The sequence below is a fragment of the Culex quinquefasciatus genome, chromosome 1 (assembly GCF_015732765.1).
Source record: "Culex quinquefasciatus strain JHB chromosome 1, VPISU_Cqui_1.0_pri_paternal, whole genome shotgun sequence".
NCBI lineage: Eukaryota > Metazoa > Arthropoda > Insecta > Diptera > Culicidae > Culex > Culex quinquefasciatus.
The window spans coordinates 66664609-66688887 of NC_051861.1; the positions used below are offsets into that span (position 1 = coordinate 66664609).

The 24279-nt window shown below is 36.0% G+C and overlaps 1 pseudogene; it reads right to left on the reverse strand.

Moving 5' to 3' along the window:
- LOC119770143 lies at positions 1-764 on the reverse strand (annotated as a pseudogene).
- Positions 765-24279: the final 23515 nt, after the last annotated feature.

Genomic DNA, 24279 nt, shown 5'->3' on the forward strand with positions numbered 1-24279 from the left:
TTTGACTTGCTTTTCCTTAAGATTGTAGCGATCGGAGTTCCCGAACCTTTTCCTCGCGTACACAAGATGTCCTCCTTCCGCTTCTCTTCGCTGATCCATCGCCCGCGCAGCCCAGAACAGCATCAGGACCATCGGCACGGCCAATCTGTCCAGGTCGGGAAGCGATGACGGCCAGCAGACGTCTAGCGTTGAACTACTACTCCTGGACGGAATCGATCTTGTTAGTCTTCTGACGCTAGGCGTACTTCTTAAGCAGATGCTTGCTGTCCTTTTGGCTAATACATCCTCCTAGCTGGCCTTCAGGTCACGTTTCTTGTCCTGCGGCTGCAGGTAGTGGTTATCGTACCACTGATGAAACGGCTCGGCATCGATCACGACGTGCCTAGCGTGCATCCCTCCGAAGCCCAGGCAAAGTTGCTGGCGTCCAGACGGTGCGCACAGACCTTCCTGTTTCCACAGCGGTTTGCACAAAATGGATCTTGGATTTGGCGGCCGGACGTACCAACTTGTACTTCCTTTTCTTGCGGACGGTGGCCTTTTGCCCGCCTCTTGTGATAGCTATTTTACACTTGATTTTTGTGGATGATAACAGCCTGACGAAATAGTGAACCTAAAAGTAACAATTGTTTTTGAAACAACACAAATGTCCATCAAGAATCTTTTCTCACTCTTTCACTCCAGCGACGTAACTTTCTTTATGTTGGGCACTTCCGTTGCACCCTGCTGGATGAAAAGCCGTGAACCTGACTGACTGACACAGTCATGTCTCCTGGTGCACTCCAACTCCAACAACCTGCACCGGTTTCAAAACGATTGCTTGAAGGCGTGATGCTGATAATTAATTTTACGAAATTATAAGCAGAAGTTGGCAAAAAAAATTCCACCCGTCAACAGATTTGCCAAAATAAAAACATAAACAAACTCGTTTTGCGCGCGCAAATCAGCGCAAAGCAAAATCGAAAATAACAGTGCGGCCAAGAAAATCTGTCATACGGGGGGCGAGCCGATGCGGTACAACGTGGGTTTACGCGGTTCACAGCTTATAAGTCATATTTTTTTTGAAAAAAATGTTCTGAGTGTTTAGTCTTTAATTAGTCTATGGCCCAAACATGCTTGACAGATATTTCGCGACAGAAAATCGTCGCGAGAGTTAAACTCGCTCAATTCGGTTTAGTGCCGCGGCGACAATATGAAAGGAAGAAAGAAAAGAAATTAGTTTCCCAATTCGCAATTCCCTTTTGTATGAAAGTCCCTTGCCTGCGGGAATCGACGGACCTTGTCCACTATCTTCTGAACCGTTGCACCTTCTGCTACAGGATCATGCCCCGATCCGCGATGGCGGTTATCAAGCGATTCGGGCCGCAGCTCCGTCTCGACGTCCACTTCGTCGATCAACTCGAATTACTTTCTATGCTCCTTGTAGATCGAAAACAGTCGTTGTTTGTTGCATTTTCGCGGTGGCACTTCTTTGCTTTTGAACCAATTCAGGTCGCTCATGAGCCGCTTCAGCTAGATCAGCATCGTATCGTGGGAAAGGCATGTACTCGTAGAAGCGAAGTCTTCTCCCGGTTCTCCCGAACCCTCTGACATTGACCACGACCTTCAACCACAGACAAACTTCAACCTCCAACTTTGCAACGGAGCCCGATATCACCCACACTAAAAATCCGCGGCCGGTGGGGTGGTGAATGACCTGTAGCGGGACCGTTCCGACGTCAGCGGTCAAGACGACATGGACACGGAGATAAATCCGAGAGTTGAGCATGTTGTTTCCTGTAGTCTGTGTCCGACCTGAAGGATGTTTTTGAAAAATTTAATGAACAAAGAGATTAACTTCCTGAAGACGTCGATTGAGGAGCAAAACTTCAGCCGTGGGAACCGATTTGGTTGTGCAGCGGACCTGAGAAAGATGACATTTGCCCTTTACGCAGGGAATCTACTCCCACTGGACAACTAGATGTATTCCGAGATTGACCGCACCTGTAATAATCCCCGGAATCTTTACTCAAGTAGTTGACTTACATTTTGAACCTTCAGCATCACTTTTTGTTTGTATACACAGCTAACTGTCAAAGTTACCATTCGAAAATTCCGTAACCAGGCTATACAAAATTTCAGGAGGAAAATTGAGTAACTTTTAATAACATTGAGTCATTTTGAGAAATTGAGTCACTCGGTTACTCTCTGTCCTACCTCTGCTAGAGACCCTACACACAAAAAAATATTACTGTAATGACAAAAGTAACTTACTATTGAAATAAAAGATGGTCCAAATTTGCTACATAAAAAGTTTTTTTCTTGATTAGAAAATGAAAACTTTTACTGCTACAGTTTTTGAAAATCTCATTGCTTACTGATTTAAAAGCTAGTTTAAAAGTTTTAACTTTTAATCCGACTGTATAATTTGTTTTATTTTGTCGTTCTCGTGTAACCGTCCACGCCTAAGTCCAAAATGCTGGTTTTTAAAAGGATAAGGCCAGCTTCCTGCACTTGTTTCTGCAGCTGTTTCACGACCGGAATGGGTAAGAAGGAAGCTTTGGTGTTTGGTGGCGTTTGTGATTGATTTTGTTTGTTTTTGTAGGACGCCGTTTATGTGGTTGCCGAAGATCGGAGGTCTGGATGTGGATTTGCACCGGTTGTATTCGGTGGTGGTGGCCCGGGGTGGGTAGACGAGATTGAGGTTGAAGCAGATTTATACCCGCTTTTTGAACAAGTACGAAAAAGTTAATTTTAACAGTGAGGAGAAGGATCCGACGGAAGAGGGAAACGACGAGAAGCGGCATAATCGGAGGTGTTCAGCGCGGATGTTGCACTCGGTGCCGGCGGTTTACGACCATCAGCAGCATTATGTGCCGGAAGTGATGACGGGTCAGTGTGGGATGTCCTGAGGGTCCGCAGTCCATTTCTCGGTACGGGACATGTTTGATGAGTATTACCTAAACATCCGGAAGAACAGTTTGCACCAGTTCTGGAAGGACCGTCTGTACAAAAGCCGTAGGCCCTGGAGCTGTCGTAATCGGATTACTTCCAGAGGTTGGAGCGAGATCCGACGAACCTGATCAAGAACATCTACCTGGAATACCAAAGAAGTCACCGGTGAGTATTGAGAATGTGTTCAGTGTCTAGCCAATTTAATTTACTTTCAAACTCTTTCAGCAACTCCGCAAACGCTCATCTCGCGACGGTGCAGCTTCTTCCGGATGGACTTTGACGGCGAGTTAGCAACACCTGGGAGGACGAAGTGTTCGGGAACTATTCGTTCAGGTGCTTCACTTCCCAGCCGGAAAACGTCGACTTTCCTTCCCGAATCAACAACCAATGGCCAAAAAAAAAAAAGCAGATGCGTTAAATACAACACAAAAAACGAAAACATACTGTTTTAATATTAAAATAATGAAATAAAATCCTTCACATTTTTCGAAAATCATCACTGTAATGTTAAATGTCATTTATTCTTGCCATTAAAAGTTTTTTCTTATATGAAAAGTAAAAACCTTTTACCGATACAACGATTTTGTTCCAGAAATGCATGGCAGTATCAAAAACTTTCCAACTTTTAAATTAAAAAGTTTGAACTTTCTACGAATATTCACCAACGCAAACTTTTATTCCAACGAACGATCTTTTTAAATTTAGAGTATTTTTTCTTTGTGTGTAAATAGGGAGACTGGTGTAAGCTGGCTAAATCGATCTGGCAACGTATATTTTGAGCTTGGCAACACTGATAAGTTTTGTTGGGCGTAAAGGCAAATGCTCGTTTGGATACGTCAAACTCGTGTCTGTTTGGGTACGTCAAATTCACTTCGACCAGTCTCCCTATTTAGGACCCGTGCAACTAATCTGGCGAGAGAGACATTTCGTTCACCAAAAACAACTACGCTAACAACGTCTTGATGTTTTAACCTAGGTTGAAGTTACATTTTTGTAGTTTCCTCTTCTCTTCTTGGTTCTCTCTCTCTACTAACTATCTGTGTGCGGATTTGCTCTTGGGCTTGGTTACGTTAGCCCGGAGGTCACAGGTGTAACGCATGCGGTTTTTACGTAATAGTTGAGTACTCACGGACCGGTTTCGTTGATTGGCTTACGCATCGCTAGTGCACCACGCGGTGCGATATTCTTCTGGAGCAGATGAAAGACTCGCGGTCTTAAGGGGGCGGCCTGGTTGAAATCGGGCTTGGCCGGCTGGCCGGCCTGGTGGACGGGTCACCTCTTTCGGGAACCTGGACGGCGCGTGACCACGTGGAACGACGTCTACATTCTGGTGAACTCCTGCGGCGAATCTGGACCAGCGGCTGGCGCGATGGATGGCTCTCCCTGGAGCCACGTGTAGCGTGTGGTCTACCTTCCGGATCCCAGGGGGACTTCCGGGGCTCGATCGCTGAGACCGCGGGGTCAGCAGGGCGGCTAAGGTTTTTGGGCGGCGGTGTGGCGAGCACGAGCTGGTAGGAGGCGGTTGGTTCCGACTCTAGAACAGAACGCCGTCGTCGGCTGTTTGGCGACGATTAACACACATCACACATCGAACACACACACTAGGTTCTTTACCTTTTAATTCCTCTTCGCACACAGAATCGGACCGCACAAACTACTAGCTAAGCTAAGGTTAGACACTACAGGAAAGAACAAAGATTAACTACACAAATTTACAGATCACTCGTTTCACTCGAGTTACCGTCACTAAACACACCGGGGGGCTAGACTACTGGATCGGCGCCGCTGCCCCTTCCGCGACTCAGGACCAAGTGGACGAGTAGAAATTGTAACTTTCCTCAGAAAGCGTCATTAGGGAAATGTTGAACGGAAGTACGTAATTTCTTGAGATATTTCGTAGTTTCGAGTACCGTCATCTGGGGCGAATTTGGACTACAGTCTGAATAGGGACAGTAGTAGTAAGACCACTTAAAGGATTTAAATTTGGAAATGGATGTACACATTTTGTTGGTCTGAGTGTGTTCTATCCGAAACCAACCAGAAAAATCAAAATATTGTGCTCTAACATGGTTAAAACTGCTGTCCCAATTCACCCCATGTGTCCCAATTCACCCCAGTTGACGGTAACGAATTTACCCGAACAGATTTTGGGAATATTACTGAAGGCATCTCGTTCCCTCTTACATATTTGTCATCTGGCTTTCCTGTTCTAATTCATTCCAGGCTTTCCGAGAGGCTTGATCGTGCAAGTTCCTCTCAGCAGGTTTAACCCAGCAAGTCTTCCCATACGTGGAGGTGCACGTTGTGCTTTCTCCAGGACTGTTTGGCTTATCGGACGGATTGGCGGGGGTGTGAGGTGTAGCCTAGGGGGGGTGACACTTCGGTTTTGCCGGTGCTGGAACCTCGAGCTCGGAGCCAGCACCGGTCTGGAACCTTGCCTGGAACATTGATTAAAATCAGCCATTTACTCTAAATCTGTTAAGCGTGCATCGCCTGCTAGCTGTCACTCTCAATCAACCAAATCAAAACAAAAGCACGTTTGTTCCGTCCAAGTGTTGCAAGAGTTTTTCGCAATTTTAACTAATTTGAGCGTTTCTTCCGGTGCCGTGACCACCCGCTGGACCTGAATCGTGTTGGGCCGCTGCTGGTGCAGCTGGAGAACACCCGGAACGAGCGTCGGAACGGGCGGAAGGAGCGGATTTTGGTGACGGAAAAAATCACTTAATCACAAATTGACCGTCATCGGGGCAGAGGCTTAAATTTTGCTATTTTGCCTATTTTTCGCGTTGAACGTCGACAGTTCTGTTTGCGGAACGTCAGAGTTGTGTCGGAAGAGGACGATTCCGGAACCGCGTAGGACCATTATCGGCAGAAGCCCGAGGACACGTCAGCCACGTACATCTTGCACGCCGTGCTCGTACACTCCGGGACAACCACGGCGGCCACTACATGGTGTACATCAACCCGAAGAACGACGGCAAGTGGTGCAAGTTTGACGACGACGTGGTGTCGCGGTGCACTCGCAACGAGGCGATCGAGCAGAACTACGGCGGCCACGACAACGACCTTAACATCCGGCATAGCAGCAACGCGTACATGTTGGTCTTCGTGTGCAAGTTCACGATTCACGAGGTGTTGGAAGATGTCAAGAGCATCGACATTTCGAACGAGTTGCAGGAGCGGCTGGACGAGCAGCGCCGGACCAAATTTATGAACATCAACGTGCTGCTGGAAGACTATACGGAGATATACCAGAAGTCGGATCTGTTCAATCCGGCCACGGCCACGTACCGGACGTTTAAGGTGCGCAAGAGCCAACGGAGCTGGCCGTGCTGTTCTCAAAGGCGTTTAAGGTGGAGCCGGACAAGATGCGCATGTGGACCGTGTCGAAGAACGGGCTGAGGATACACAAGTTCCAGCTGATCATAGGTTTGACTGGAAGTTGTGCTACACTCAAATTACTTCTAACCTAACTTTTTTTTCTCCCGTTATAGTTGGTCCTGGAGAAGTAATGTTGGATTTGTTCCTTAAAAAATTACAATTTTGGCGCCAGCCGTGGTCCGCTCGTCGTCATCACACGCTGCAGTGTGACGGCCATATTCAACTAGTCTCCGTTCAACAAGAATTCTCTGTAAAGCCAACTGAAGGCACATATCCAAAAAAGGCTACGACCGTTTAACAAAAGATTATCAGGTCAAGAATCAGAACGTCAACCGTCGTATCTTTTAGCGGCTCATGGTCTATTCGATCATCTCAAATGTTTTGAAATCGATATTTAGAACAGGAGAAAGATATTCTGAGAAAATGCAGATCCAGAATTATTCGCATCTTTGAAGTTCCAGAAATAGCGTGAAAATCAAATTATTCTAACACCTAATATTCCAAGCTCGAGAAAAAAGTGGAACTTCCTTACAAATTTTCTATTTTCTCGAGCTTGGAAGTTTAGGCTAGCTTGCACGTTAAGTTTTTTTAAATCTATTTTTTTTTTGTATAATCTATGAACCATGTTCTTTTACAATTCTATAATAATATATGATAAGGGGGTGCGGGGGGAGTGGTCTAAGATGACACGATTTCGCGATGGTGATGATTCGGCAAACCTCGCCTTGGGCAACACCATGCCGGATGAGTTCCAGAAGCTGTGCTGCGAGTTTGATCTTTAGTTGGGCGAGGTCACGATGGAGAAACAGATGATCACAAAGGAGCAGGGCGCTGTGGATGCGGCCAAGGATGCTTCGGAGGATGTGATTGACCAGATCGGTATTCCGGCCAACCGGTACGATCTGCTTTGCCTAGAAAGACTGGTTCAGGGGTTGTAGGTGTTTCTGGGGAAGATGAATTTGAGTTTACGAAGGTTGCACCGGCGGAGTGTGCCCGCAAAAGCTGGTATTTACAGAGCCTACAAAGCAGATTCGTCCGTTAGCGGTGGCGGCCGTGCTGTGGAACGTGACCTTTACGAAGGATTCGTACGCTAGTTTCATCGATTTGCAGAACAAATTGCACAAGAACATTTGTCGGAAGCTTGCGTTAGTGGCAATTGAACGCACGAACTGGACACGGTGAAGGGACCGTTTACGTACGATGTCAAGGCGCCGAAAGTTTGTTCTGTAGAACGTGGAACCAGGACAAAGCGACGACTTCCGAGGAGTTAATGGAGTTTTACTCGACGCACCCCCTTTTGAAGGTGTATTTGCCGATCAACCAACTAGATGCACTTGAAGGTCTTGTCGCGAAGCAGTCGCAAATCGCCGTTTTGTATGATCATCCTGTCAAATATCCGTCATAATACTACTCCACAGTGTCCGCAACCAATGCAATCATCGTCACGACTTGTTCCAACACCAACTTGGTGCCCTTCCCGACTAGCTATTTTAATTTGGTGGTCAGAATCGCCTCCAGTTCCGTCCATGTAACGCACCACGATTTCTTAGGACAATCCTAATCCTTGACCAGAGTCGCTCTGGCGTGAGCCTGCACTCGCGAATTTTGCACGTCATCGAGAGCAGACGAGGGATGAATTGATTGTCGATGGCCATTTGTCCAATGGCGTATCCTTGGTTTTTATCTGCTTGTGGCAACCCTAGCTAGCGGTGTGCCGTTGCTTCCAGTCCGGACTATTCAACATGTTTGCAATGTTTCCGACAATGTGCGGAAAAATTACCTCTCCGCCAAAACCTACGCCAAGCGATCTAACGCCGACTTGCCTATCATGTTGTTGTCACTCGTGTTATCATCGGCGGTCTCATTTGACACGGACCACTTTTCGTCGTCCTCGAGGTCGGTTATCATCTGCAGCACCAACGAAACCAACGACGTCAAGTACTTTTCCACCCTCTTGCGCACCGTATCCGGGGCATTCTCCAACAGTGAAACTATCACCTTGTCGATACTTTCGGCCGGAATCATAATCACCCGTGGCAACAAATAACCAAACTGACGATGGACGTTATCTTCCTTGTCGTGCAACAGAAAGATCGGATGAATGGTCCAGTTATTTGACTAACATTTGCTTATCAGGATGCAGATGCTGATCATGCTGCCGGGATTTCCAGCACCGACGAGAAAATTCGTTGAGCCGATTCCTGAAGCTGGACGGTCGGGGCACTCCCACTCTGGAACGGAAAGTGCAGAAACTCCGGTCACGGGTTGCTACCGTTGTCGTCGATCAGGTTGCGTGCCACATCGGCAACGACCTCATAAATCTTACGCAGCAGGTCCGTTATTTTTATTGTGCCGGGCGACGTTTCTTGGCCACGAGCTTTTGGATTAATTTTTGCTGTTTGGCAAATTTTTCTCGATTCGACAAAAAAAAACAATAACAAAAACTACTTTTCTGTCGCGACTTGGGTGACGTTCAAAACGTCAAAATTTGTACACACTCAAAACCGATTACCAAGATTTGTAATAAAATTAGTTCGGAGCTCAAAGTTCTGGCGCGGAGCCACCCTGTTTGAAAAATGTCGCACGTCGTACGAGTTGTAACACGGTTTTGATTTTACCGTTTCGATATCGATTGGTCGAAAGGACGACAAACGGACGACAAACACTTGACATGCTCGACATAGTTTTTTCGATCGATTTTCCTTCAATTTGACGTCGATTATCGTCGACGCAAACAGTTTGACAGTTCTCTTCAGTTGATCTTGTTCGGACCTGGGACGGGACGGCTGGATAGAGTCTTCTTATTGAGTGTTTACGTTTGTATTCTTCTTCTGTTTTTTGCAAGAAAATTCGTGTTCGAAAACAAATATCAGCAATCTGTGATTCAGATAGCTTGACAATTCAAATTTTCTTGATGATGTTTTCAACTCAGTGCTCAAGCATGTGGATGACTTGTTGTTTAGTTTCTCCTCGCAGATTTTTTTTGAATTTGGCTGTTAAAATTTGTGGTTGGACGTGGGATGAGAATCCTGAGTTTATATTCCATCGTTTTACGGTGGATCCGTTCATAAGGAGCTGCCGGATACAAATTACTTGAAATGGTTGGCAAATCAAAGATGAGTAAAAAAATGTTCATTTCTTCAATTTTTAATGTGTTTTTTATATGAAAGATTTTTCATTTTCATTTGGATGTGAAAAATGCAATACGATTTCATTGCGTTTTCTTACATCAATCTAAAAAATCCTTAAAAGCCTGCAAGCGAGCCTGCAAGTCATTAAATGGGAGGAGATTTTTTTATCTGCTCCTGTCGTTGTCCCGTTACGCAAAGAAAGTAAACAAATCTTTCCCAGTTCCCCAAAGAGGAGCACGTCGAATTCAACGGCAATTTTTACTCAACTTTAAAGAAAGTTAAAATTCCTTGGGTCGCACGCCCTAAGGTGTCAGAATCGAAAGAAATGGCTGGCAAAAATTCAAATTTGAACCAATTGGGTACTAAAGCCCTAAGTCAATTTTTATTTACAACGGTAAAAAACACGATTAAAAACCGTTTCTGATCACTTTTTTTTCATTTTAATGCAAAAAAATATTGACAAGACAACATTTTTTCGATGGATCAACTATGGTCCCCTTGGAACGAGCTGTCAAGTAGGAGCTTTTCTGTCAAGAAGGACCGCGAGGATAATTTTTCAAAATTGATTTAAAAATCCATTTCAAACTCTTTGTGGTTGTACAAAGGGTTATTGTACTCAGAAAAAGAAGCTTTATCGCTGCAAACAATAATATCAGCAACCTAAGCTTCATTTTAGGACCCAATTCATTCACTTCAAAGAGCATAAAAGTTTGTTTTTCAATTTGTGGCAATGTGTTGAAATAAAAAAGTGCGAAAAAAATCAAATAGGCTAAACTGTGGCCATTATTTTTGTTTGCTTTTTAAATCCAGTTCTACAATGTTGTTTCTTCACGCCACATTTTAATTTCATGGGAAGCACAGGTTTAATATTGTTCAATCTAGATGACATTTCAATGTAACGCGCAAAAAAATAACAAGAGTTTTAAATGGGCAAAAGAATAGTCGGTTCATGAAATGTATTGTTTTTTTTTTTTAAATGAAAATGCTGATATGTCAACATTCGGTGTACGATAGAAATAAATGCCTTTCAATTGAAAATATTTTAATCAATCTATAGCGGTATACGCACTTCGGAAGGAACCGGTCAAGAAAAAAATCAAATGGGCAGTCAGTCAGAGAGGGTGGAGAAAAGCCCCAAGAAATCGCTCCCTCTCCATTGTCCTGCTGTTCGTAAAGCTGTTTCTTGACCCCTTTTCTTCCGATTTGCATACTAGCCTTATTAATGCAATTAAAAATTATTTGTGAAATTGATTTAAATTCGTTTTATTTTGTTTTCAACTCAAATTACAATACTTCTCATTTTCTCCTCATAAGAAAGGACTGGTTTAGGTTGACAGAAGCGGCCATGTTGAAAGTGGTTTAGTTTGACAATAGGTTTTTTTCTCTTTGTTTATCCCATCCCAGGTTCGGACTTGATTGCAACCTAATCGATCCAGCTGTCGTTACCCTGTTTGAAAAATGTCGCACGTCGTACGAGTTGTCGCGCGGTTGTGATTTTACCGTTTCGATATCGATTGGTCGAAAGGACGACAAACGGACGACAAGCACTCAACATGCTCGACATGGTTTTTTTTTTCAACCGATTTCGATGTCGATTATCGTCGACGCAAACAGTTTGACAGTTCTTTTCAGTTAATCTTGTTCGGGCTTGATTGCAACCGAGTCGAACCAGATGTTGTTGCTTTTAGGCTTTTGGAGGATTTTGGAAAGTTAATAGGTAAGTTGTTTACTAGGTTCAATTACTTTTTCTGCCGGAAAGTTCCGGCCGGAGTGGGCGAGCGACCGAATCAAGTGTCTTGTATTCCAGATTTCGGTCTTCGTGGCGGAGGAGGAGGAGGACGGGAAATATTATTTACTCGGCGGGCCATTCCGGAAGACGGGACGGAAAGGAACCAGTTTGCGATCGTGGAAGCGGTTGGTGTTTGGTGTATTACCGTCCGCGGGAGGTTGCGACGCATACCTAATGGAACTGGCGAGTCATGTTTTAGAAACGATGGAGGTGTGCTGGAAGTGCAATTGGACAATCGAAATTAAAAACAGGATGAATGGAACATAACAAATTCTCAACTTTTCAATCCAATAATTCCAAACTGAAAAATAAAAAAAATCTAAAATACTAGAACTTAAAAAAAAACTTAAACGCTGAAATTATAAAGTTGTAAGTAAAGTTGTAAAATTCTAGCATTCCAGAACTTAAAAATGCAATATTTTAAATTTATTTTATTTCTTGATATTGTGCAAATTGTTAATATTCTTCAATTCTAGAATTTAATAATTCTTCAAATTCTCAAAGTCTTTAGATATTTAAAAAAATGAAATTAAATTAAATACTAAAATTCTTCAATTTATAAATATATAATTAAATTAATTACATAATTAAATACACAATTTATAAATACATCTAACATATAAAGTTCTGAAATTCCCAAAACGTTGGACGCACGAGTTGGAATTTTGAATTTTAATATTCTAAAAAATATGAGTTCTAAAATTCCAAAATTGTAAATTCTATGAATTCTAAAATTAAAATAATTTATATTTTTGAATTCTAATATTTCAAAAATTCTATTTTTCTTTAATTCTAGGCATTTGAAAATCAAATAAGTTTCTTAAAATTTTAAAAATTAAAAAAAAATGATTTTTAGAATTTTAGAATTTTAGAATTTTAGAATTTTAGAATTTTAGAATTTTAGAATTTTAGAATTTTAGAATTTTAGAATTTTAGAATTTTAGAATTTTAGAATTTTAGAATTTTAGAATTTTAGAATTTTAGAATTTTAGAATTTTAGAATTTTAGAATTTTAGAATTTTAGAATTTTAGAATTTTAGAATTTTAGAATTTTAGAATTTTAGAATTTTAGAATTTTAGAATTTTAGAATTTTAGAATTTTAGAATTTTAGAATTTAAGAATTTTAGAATTTTAGAATTTTAGAATTTTAGAATTTTAGAATTTTAGAATTTTAGAATTTTAGAATTTTAGAATTTTAGAATTTTAGAATTTTAGAATTTTAGAATTTTTTAGCATTCTTAAATTAGGTACAATTTTCAAATAATAATATTCTCGGCTTTCAAAACTAATTGCAATAATTTGAGCTTTTAAATTTAAATCCTTCTCTATCTAGACATCTATTATTTATAATTCTTTTTAAATGTTTAAGTTTTGAAAGTTCATGAATTTAGTTTTTCTTTTATAGTTCAAAAATACATATTTGAAATCTTATTTTCTTGAAATTTTGTTATTATTATTATTGAAATCTAAAGTTTATTTGTAAATTCTTGCCAATTGTTAATTGATGATATATATTTTTTCAAGCAACAAACATATTCCAATCTTATCCCGCCGGAAACCATGCGTCTCCGTTGGTCACGCGTGGCTTCCGTAGATTCCACGGAAGCAGTCCCGTTTTTTCGTACTCGTACTCCACAAACCCACGCTTTCTCGTACTCCGGTAAACATCAATTCGTCGGAGATCCAAGATCGTCGCCAAGGCGTCGCATCCGGGTTTTGATCAGCTCGTCGAGAACAAAAGTCCAACACAACCAAGATGCTGCCACGGCCGCCTCAGAAAAACATTAACACCTAAGCCGGAAGCTGCGGTCAAGGCAAATCCAGAAGAATGTCAAGTTGGGGAAGAATCGGCGATCCGCAAGTGAAATTAAATGTACAAGTAAAAATGTTTGTTAAATATTGACAGTTTGAATAAAAAAAAATCAATTAAAACTAAACAACAGTTTTTTCAACTGCAACATAACCTAAAAATCCGAAATGACAGCACACGACAATAGCACGACATTCTTAATAACAAAACCGTGCGACGTCGGTCGAATGTCGTACAATTTCGATTATCGATCGCACGACAAATACGACATTTTGGTGCAAAAACGTCTGACATTCGTGCGAAAGTCGCGCAACATTGTCGTGCGACGTCGTACGATTGCACGGACGACATACGACGGACGTCCGACGGACTTTTCAGTCAGGGCTATTCCAGATTTCGGTCTTCGTGGCGGTGAAGGAGGACGGGAAATTTGGCGGGTCATTCCGGAAGACAGGACGGGAAGGAACCGGTTTGCGATCGAGGTAGCGGTTGGTGTTTTACTTTCCGGGGGAGGTTGCGGCACATACCTGATGAAACTGGTGAGTTATGTTTTAGAAACGAAGTGTGTGCTTGTATTGTATTAAATTCAAAACCTCAAAACATCAAAATTGTTATCTAATTCACGTTTTTACCCGGAAAACGGAATCGACGTAACACCTTATAATGTGGCCCTCTTAAACCTTGCGGTTTCGTTAACGGATCCACAGGTGTGTATCGTTCTTTTTGCGACAAGACTCCGCCTCCCGGGTCTCTTAAGTGTGAAGGTATGGCACGGGGAGAGGGCACCGAATACCTATATTTTACACTTAGAATTTTTTGCGTTCGCCTCGGGATTCGAACCAGCGACCTCTGGATTGTGAGTCCAGTGCGCGGTCCGATTGATCCACACAGGCAATCCAATAATTGATCCAATAATTCTAAACTAAAGAAAAATATAAATTACTAGAATTTAAAAAATCTTAAACACTAAAACTGTAAAATTCTAAAGTTTTTCATTCTTAATTTTCAAACTCTAGTTTTTCAAAATTACTGAATGCAAGAATTCGAATACTAAAAATTTCTTTAAATTCTTGGAATATTGTAAATTGATAATATTCTTAAATTATAGAATTTAATAATTCATAAAATTTTCGAGGTCTTAAAGTTCTCAAAACATTTCACTAAAAAATCTGAAATTATAAATTATTTAAATCTGGAAATTGAAAAAAAAAACCCACGAAAAAACCTCAAATACTGAAATTCTTTAATTCAAAAATACTGAAATTGTTAAATTGTAACATTATTAAAATTCTTATATTCCCAAAAATCTTGAAATAAAAAAAAAATCTAAATGTCGTTCGTCATATTTAGAATTAGAGTTTAGAATTCAAAATTCTAAAATTATGAGCTTAAAATTCTAAAAATTCTAAAACAAATTACAATCAAATTTTTTTTAAAGATTTATATTTTGGAAATTCGAAAAATTCCATTAATTATAAAATTAGATATTTTCAAAAGTCTAAAAATTCTAGAATTCTAAAAATTTTAAGACTTCTTAAAACTCCAGAAATCTTTAAATAACATTAAGAACTATTAACTTTAGCAGTATTTTAAGGATTATACAATGTTAAAATTTTGAAATTTGCTATGTCAAATATTAGAAATTTCAAAAATAACGCGAACTGAATTTTAGAATTTTAGAATTTTAGAATTTTAGAATTTTAGAATTTTAGAATTTTAGAATTTTAGAATTTTAGAATTTTAGAATTTTAGAATTTTAGAATTTTAGAATTTTAGAATTTTAGAATTTTAGAATTTTAGAATTTTAGAATTTTAGAATTTTAGAATTTTAGAATTTCAGAATTTTAGAATTTTAGAATTTTAGAATTTTAAATTTTAGAATTTTAGAATTTTAGAATTTTAGAATTTTAGAATTTTAGAATTTTAGAATTTTAGAATTTTAGAATTTTAGAATTTTAGAATTTTAGAATTTTAGAATTTTAGAATTTTAGAATTTTAGAATTTTAGAATTTTAGAATTTTAGAATTTTAGAATTTTAGAATTTTAGAATTTTAGAATTTTAAATTTTAGAATTTTAGAATTTTAGAATTTTAGAATTTTAGAATTTTAGAATTTTAGAATTTTAGAATTTTAAATTTTAGAATTTTAGAATTTTAGAATTTTAGAATTTTAGAATTTTAGAATTTTAGAATTTTAAATTTTAAATTTTAGAATTTTAGAATTTTAGAATTTTAGAATTTTAAATTTTAGAATTTTAGAATTTTAGAATTTTAGAATTTTAGAATTTTAGAATTTTAAATTTTAGAATTTTAAATTTTAAATTTTAGAATTTTAGAATTTTAGAATTTTAAATTTTAGAATTTTAGAATTTTAAATTTTAGAATTTTAGAATTTTAGAATTTTAGAATTTTAGAATTTTAGAATTTTAGAATTTTAGAATTTTAGAATTTTAGAATTTTAGAATTTTAGAATTTTAGAATTTTAGAATTTTAGAATTTTAGAATTTTAGAATTTTAGAATTTTAGAATTTTAGAATTTTAGAATTTTAGAATTTTAGAATTTTAGAATTTTAGAATTTTAGAATTTTAGAATTTTAGAATTTTAGAATTTTAGAATTTTAGAATTTTAGAATTTTTGAATTTTTGAATTTTTAAATTTTTGAATTTTTGAATTTTTGAATTTTTGAATTTTTGAATTTTTGAATATTAGAATTTTAGAATTTTTTGTATTCTACAAAAGCTTTTGTAAAACAGTGCTACACCCAAAATTCTAAAATTCTAAAATTCCAAAATTCTAAAATTCTAAAATTCTAAAATTCTAAAATTCTAAAATTCTAAAATTCTAAAATTCTAAAATTCTAAAATTCTAAAATTCTAAAATTCTAAAATTCTAAAATTCTAAAATTTTAAAATTTTAGAATTTTAGAATTTTAGAATTTTAGAATTTTAGAATTTTAGAATTTTAGAATTTTAGAATTTTAGAATTTTAGAATTTTAGAATTTTAGAATTTTAGAATTTTAGAATTTTAGAATTTTAGAATTTTAGAATTTTAGAATTTTAGAATTTTAGAATTTTAGAATTTTAGAATTTTAGAATTTTAGAATTTTAGAATTTTAGAATTTTAAATTTTAGAATTTTAGAATTTTAAATTTTAGAATTTTAAATTTTAGAATTTTAGAATTTTAGAATTTTAGAATTTTAGAATTTTAAATTTTAGAATTTTAGAATTTTAGAATTTTAAATTTTAAATTTTAGAATTTTAGAATTTTAGAATTTTAGAATTTTAGAATTTTAGAATTTTAGAATTTTAGAATTTTAAATTTTAGAATTTTAGAATTTTAGAATTTTAAATTTTAGAATTTTAGAATTTTAGAATTTTAGAATTTTAAATTTTAGAATTTTAGAATTTTAGAATTTTAGAATTTTAAATTTTAGAATTTTAGAATTTTAGAATTTTAGAATTTTAAATTTTAGAATTTTAAATTTTAGAATTTTAGAATTTTAGAATTTTAGAATTTTAGAATTTTAGAATTTTAAATTTTAGAATTTTAGAATTTTAAATTTTAGAATTTTAGAATTTTAGAATTTTAGAATTTTAGAATTTTAGAATTTTAGAATTTTAGAATTTTAGAATTTTAGAATTTTAGAATTTTAGAATTTTAGAATTTTAGAATTTTAGAATTTTAGAATTTTAGAATTTTAGAATTTTAGAATTTTAGAATTTTAGAATTTTAGAATTTTAGAATTTTAGAATTTTAGAATTTTAGAATTTTAGAATTTTAGAATTTTAGAATTTTAGAATTTTAGAATTTTAGAATTTTAAATTTTAAATTTTAGAATTTTAGAATTTTAGAATTTTAGAATTTTAGAATTTTAGAATTTTAGAATTTTAGAATTTTAAATTTTAGAATTTTAGAATTTTAGAATTTTAGAATTTTAAATTTTAAATTTTAGAATTTTAGAATTTTAGAATTTTAGAATTTTAGAATTTTAGAATTTTAGAATTTTAGAATTTTAGAATTTTAGAATTTTAGAATTTTAGAATTTTAGAATTTTAGAATTTTAGAATTTTAGAATTTTAGAATTTTAGAATTTTAAATTTTAGAATTTTAGAATTTTAGAATTTTAGAATTTTAGAATTTTAGAATTTTAGAATTTTAGAATTTTAGAATTTTAGAATTTTAGAATTTTAAATTTTAGAATTTTAAATTTTAGAATTTTAGAATTTTAGAATTTTAGAATTTTAGAATTTTAGAATTTTAGAATTTTAAATTTTAGAATTTTAGAATTTTAAATTTTAAATTTTAAATTTTAGAATTTTAGAATTTTAGAATTTTAAAATTTAAAATTTAAAATTCTAAAATTCTAAAATTCTAAAATTCTAAAATTTAAAATTTAAAATTTAAAATTCTAAAATTCTAAAATTCTAAAATTCTAAAATTCTAAAATTCTAAAATTCTAAAATTCTAAAATTCTAAAATTCTAAAATTCTAAAATTCTAAAATTTAAAATTCTAAAATTCTAAAATTCTAAAATTCTAAAATTCTAAAATTCTAAAATTCTAAAATTCTAAAATTCTAAAATTCTAAAATTCTAAAATTCTAAAATTCTAAAATTCTAAAATTCTAAAATTCTAAAATTCTAAAATTCTAAAATTCTAAAATTCTAAAATTCTAAAATTTCTAAAATTCTAAAATTCTAAAATTCTAAAATTCTAAAATTCTAAAATTCTAAAATTCTAAAATTCTAAAATTCTAAAATTTAAAAATTCTAAAATTCTAAAATTCTAAAATTCTAAAATTCTAAAATTCTAAAATTCTAAAATTCTAAAATTCTAAAATTCTAAAATTCTAAAATTCTAAAATTCTAAAATTCTAAAATTCTAAAATTCTAAAATTCTAAAATTCTAAAATTCTAAAATTCTAAAATTAAAATTCTAAAATTCTAAAATTCTAAAATTCTAAAATTCTAAAATTCTAAAATTCTAAAATTCTAAAATTCTAAAATTCTAAAATTCTAAAATTCTAAAATTCTAAAATTCTAAAATTCTAAAATTCTAAAATTCTAAAATTCTAAAATTCTAAAATTCTAAAATTCTAAAATTCTAAAATTCTAAAATTCTAAAATTTAAAATTCTAAAATTTAAAATTCTAAAATTCTAAAATTCTAAAATTCTAAAATTTAAAATTCTAAAATTTAAAATTCTAAAATTAAAATTTTCTAAAATTCTAAAATTCTAAAATTCTAAAATTCTAAAATTTAAAATTCTAAAATTCTAAAATTCTAAAATTCTAAAATTCTAAAATTCTAAAATTCTAAAATTCTAAAATTCTAAAATTCTAAAATTCTAAAATTCTAAAATTCTAAAATTCTAAAATTTAAAATTCTAAAATTCTAAAATTCTAAAATTCTAAAATTCTAAAATTCTAAAATTCTAAAATTCTAAAATTCTAAAATTCTAAAATTTAAAATTCTAAAATTCTAAAATTCTAAAATTCTAAAATTCTAAAATTCTAAAATTCTAAAATTCTAAAATTCTAAAATTCTAAAATTCTAAAATTCTAAAATTCTAAAATTCTAAAATTCTAAAATTCTAAAATTCTAAAATTCTAAAATTCTAAAATTTAAAATTCTAAAATTTAAAATTCTAAAATTCTAAAATTCTAAAATTCTAAAATTCTAAAATTCTAAAATTCTAAAATTCTAAAATTTAAAATTAAAATTCTAAAATTCTAAAATTCTAAAATTCTAAAATTCTAAAATTCTAAAATTCTAAAATTCTAAAATTTAAAATTCTAAAATTCTAAAATTCTAAAATTTAAAATTCTAAAATTCTAAAATTCTAAAATTCTAAAATTCTAAAATTCTAAAATTCTAAAATTTAAAATTCTAAAATTCTAAAATTCTAAAATTCTAAAATTCTAAAATTCTAAAATTCTAAAATTCTAAAATTCTAAAATTCTAAAATTCTAAAATTCTAAAATTCTAAAATTCTAAAATTCTAAAATTCTAAAATTCTAAAATTCTAAAATTCTAAAATTTAAAATTCTAAAATTCTAAAATTCTAAAATTCTAAAATTCTAAAATTCTAAAATTCTAAAATTCTAAAATTCTAAAATTCTAAAATTCTAAAATTCTAAAATTCTAAAATTCTAAAATTCTAAAATTCTAAAATTCTAAAATTCTAAAATTCTAAAATTCTAAAATTCTAAAATTCTAAAATTCTAAAATTCTAAAATTCTAAAATTCAAAATTCTAAAATTCTAAAATTCTAAAATTCTAAAATTCTAAAATTCTAAAATTCTAAAATTCTAAAATTCTAAAATTCTAAAATTCTAAAATTTAAAATTCTAAAATTCTAAAATTCTAAAATTCTAAAATTCTAAAATTCTAAAATTCTAAAATTCTAAAATTCTAAAATTTAAAATTCTAAAATTCTAAAATTCTAAAATTCTAAAATTCTAAAATTCTAAAATTTAAAATTCTAAAATTCTAAAATTCTAAAATTTAAAATTTAAAATTCTAAAATTCTAAAATTCTAAAATTCTAAAATTCTAAAATTAAAAAATTCTAAAATTCTAAAATTCTAAAATTCTAAAATTCTAAAATTCTAAAATTCTAAAATTCTAAAATTCTAAAATTCTAAAATTCTAAAATTCTAAAATTCTAAAATTCTAAAATTCTAAAATTCTAAAATTCTAAAATTCTAAAATTCTAAAATTCTAAAATTCTAAAATTCTAAAATTCTAAAATTCTAAAATTCTAAAATTCTAAAATTCTAAAATTCTAAAATTCTAAAATTCTAAAATTCTAAAATTCTAAAATTCTAAAATTCTAAAATTCTAAAATTCTTAAATAGCATAGCATAGCATAGCATTGGTGTCTACCCGTAGCTGCTACTTCGTTATTGACCAGGACCCCCAAACATTGCTCCGTGGACCACAGATGAAAAGTAGGAACCAATCATCACCCCTTCGCAATTTTCAAAGGTCCCTATCGTGCTGATCAATACCGACGCCGGCCACGACCAGTGGTAAGAGCATCATTACCGGTGCGTTGCGGAAATTGTTGCTATTTTATTAACCCGTAACGCTTCTATTTTAGTTTAGTCACCCACTCGCACACCGGTCGTTGCCAAATTAGGTTGTCAATTTACTACCCGGCAACCTTACCGGTGGTTACTGAATTATTTTGTTTGGTGATTTTAATAAAAGTTTTCTAATATCAAATATCACGAAAATAAAATGTTAGAATGTCTACTTTGCAATTCCGACTGGCAGAACCGGTTTTGGGCACTGTGGCCACCGGGAACCTGCTACAACCGAAAAAAGTCCTTTTTGAGGCCCCGACTTTGAGGACCTGTATCTCCGGAACGATAACACATAGCGGGTTGCTTCCAGTTGCATTTGACGGGTTATAACCTCAACTTTATGCTCCCGTAGAGATGATTTGTCAAAATTGGACACCGGTTCCGTTAACCCGGAACATCCGAAAAACATGATTTTTACAGATTTTGTTATAAAATCAACACATTAGTACATTTTTTCAACCGGATTTTTTGTAAATTATTACATACGTACACTACATACTACCCCTGACTGTTTGGGATCGTTCCGGCCAACTGTGGCCAATCCGGAACCGGTTCCAGGGTACCACCAAAACGGTTCCAATTATGGTATCGCTAGAAACCCATCATGTTGCATATCAAACTTCATGAAATTGAAAATTATGACCATCTAAGGTCATGACGATATCCTCTGACTCAACCTGGTCACTCCGTAACCGGTTACCGGTGGCCAGTGGGGGACACTTCCGGAGAATTCAAGGAAACATATCACGCGACGTATCAAACATCATGAAATTAAAAATTATCAGCATCTAAGGTCATACCGATATCCTATAACCCAACTTGGTCACTCCGGAACCGGATGCGGGTTTCCACTGGGGACACTTCCGGAGGGTCTGTAAGTTAGGTAATTTTGGAAGGTTCAACTAAATTTATCTACTACAGAAAATTCAAACCGCCATCAATGAAATGGTTCCGGAATGGTAATCGGGCTCGGTTGTGTAGCTGCTAGTGTGATTGCTCTCACCCAGCCGGCCTGGGTTCGATCCCAGTCCCCGACCCCGTTCACATTTCTTAAGACGAGTAATGTGTCATCACACCTTCTATCGGATGGGGAAGTAGAACGTCGGTTCCAGCCTCAGTTGTTGTACGGTCATTTGATCATTCCAGATTTAGGAGTTTTCTCCTGCTATAAGTACAAACAACACTCCAAACCAAGCCTCCTCCGGTGTAGTCCCTGGCGGCGGTTGGACTCCCAATCCAAAGGTCGTCAGTCCGAACCCTGGGATGGAAGGTTCCTTGGAAAATAAGAAGGATTTTGAGCTCTTCCCATTGAAACCTTTTAAATCTTAGGTTCGAGAAGAAACTTCAAACTTGGTTCCTTGCATATTCCACAAATTTCCTCCATTCCCAACCCATTTTCGGTTCCAAATTAATCAGGATGGGACGGAGGACATCGCCATCAACAATTGTTTCCCAGCGGCCAGGTTGGATTAAAAGACGTGGGCAATCTTCCCATGCGCCAGTGCCAACGCACACCGCGGGTTTGGTTTTCTAGCTTCGGTACGAGCCTGATCCCATTGTATGTTGGTATTTCGATTCATCGTACCAGCGCACCACGACAATCTCATGAACCCAGCGTGCCGTGGTACGCGCCGTGGTATTGAAACCGGTTTGTACCGCCAGCGCGTACCACGGCACGTACCTCGGCTCGTGCCGAGTGAAGCACCTTGGTTCATACGTTGGGTTCATGCCTCGGGTGAGTGCCAGACACACAACCGAGGCGACGAGCTGAGATTGTCGTGGTGCGCTGGTACGTTGAACCAAAATACCCTCGGCTCGAGAGAGTCGGGTACGGGTGTAAACCGAACAAAGCAGGCGCAAAGCAAAACCGAGGTACAAGTGAACCGCGTGTACCGCACGGTGCAAGGAAGCTTGGACGTGGGCAAGACCTTTGGTGGTCATAATTTGCAATTTCATGAAGTTTGATATGTCACATGATATGCTTCCTTGCATACTCCGGAATTGTCCCCCAGTGGCCAGCGGCAACTGGTTCCAGCGTAACCAGGCTGGGTCACAGGATAGCGGCATGACCTTAGATGGTCATTATTTGCTATTTCATGAAGTTTGATATTGTCATACTCTGGCAACACTGTGCGCCGGGAGTGTCACCACCAGTTTGACACCACCTTGACGGTGCGCTCCGCGACCGAGTTGCCGCGCTGACAAACGTCATTCTCACAACAACCACAAGCAGAGCAACAACGTGGAATTTACTCTTTATACTTAAACCTAGTTTAATAAATGTATTAATAGTTAGTTGCTTGTTAATCTTTGCTGCCATCCGTCCCGCCTTGCCTCCGCCACCCTCGGATACAACAGATATGTCGCATGATTTGCTTCCCTGCATACTCAGGAAGTGTCCCCCAGTGGCCACCGGTAACCGATTCCGGCGTGACCAGGTTGGGTCATAGGATATCGGCATGACCTCAGATGGTCGTAATTTTCAATTTCATGAAGTTTGATATGTCGCATGATATGCTTCCTGCATACTCCGGAAGTGTCCCCCGTGGCCACCGGTAACCGGTTCCGGCGTGAACAGGTTGGGTCAGAGGATAGCGGCATGACATTAGATGGTCATAATTTTCAATTGCATGAAGTTTGATACGTCGCATGGTAGGGTTCTTTGCATACTCCGGAAGTGTCCCCACTGGCCACTGGTAACCGCTTCCGGTGTAACCAGGTTGGGTCAGAGGATATCGGCATGACCTTAGATGGTCATAATTTTCAATTTCATGAAGTTTGATATGCAACATGATGGGTTTCTAGCGATACCATTATTGGAACCGTTTTGGTGGTACCCTGGAACCGGTTCCGGATTGGCCACAGTTGGCCGGAACGATCCCAAACAGTCAGGGTAGTTTGTTGTGTACGTATGTAATAATTTACAAAAAATCCGGTTGAAAAAAATTACTAATGTGTTGATTTTATAACAAAAGCTGTAAAAATCATGTTTTTCGGATGTTCCGGGTTAACGGAACCGGTGTCCACTTTTGACAAATCATCTCTACGGGAGCTTAAAGTTGAGGTTATTACCCGTCAAATGCAACTGGAAGCAACCCGCTATGTGTTATCGTTCCGGAGATACAGGTCCTCAAAGTCGGGGCCACAAAAAGGACTTTTTTCGGTTGTAGCAGGTTCCCGGTAGCCACAGTGCCCAAAAACGGTTCTGCCAGTCGGAATCGCAAAGTAGACGTTCTAACCTTTCATTTGCGGCCAAGACATCCAAAATCGGTCAAGATTCCGAATATTGGCAGCCAAAAACATTTCTGGGTCATAGAAATCTGGAACGATCTGGAATCTGGAAGCAAACTCGCGTTTCACGTCCAAGATGGCATTCGTCACAAATCTGCTCCGGTCGGAGCAAACTCTAACGTTGCGGCCAGTACCGGTCCCGACCGCCGTACCTCCAGATGTTTTCGTCGGCGTACGTACCCCACCTCTGCGGTCCTTCATTCTGCGCTGCGTGGCCGTTATTGTGTTCAACTCGCTGCGTGATTTGAAAACACGGAAGTGCCCTGCCAGGTGAGAAGTTGAATCCGCTGCGGCCGGTTCAAAATAGCTGCTTATTCCACCTCATCCTGTTGGTTCCAGGAGCTGGGGCCACCGAAGTCACGCACGGACAATTCAAACTGCATATTCCGTCGAACCAAGTAATATTTTTCCGCCGGAACACTTCAATCCGCAATCACCGACAAAACCCGAAAAATCAAGCCAAACTCTATCTAGTTTGTTTTGAACTTTGACAGTTCAAAGTTTTAGTTGCGTTGCTAGCGTGTTGCCAAATATGGTAACTCGCTCCCAACCGAGGCGTTACGTTTTAGTTTAGCAACGCATTTGGCAACGACCGGTGTGCGAGCAAAGTTACTATCACGCGTTACAAAACCTTAAAACCTGCCTAATACTCACGCTGGTAAGGTTGCTCTAAGACACGGGGAAGTGTATGGGAATGTTAGCCGATACTTGAGTGATGGGACCGCCAAATCGACTGCGTCTCCGACAAAGTATCACATGAGTTTTGAGGGGTTAGTAAGATGGGTATGAGGTCAGGATTCACTGTGGTAGGTGATGCGACCATGAGCAATTTGTTTATCGGTTGAAATTTTAAAA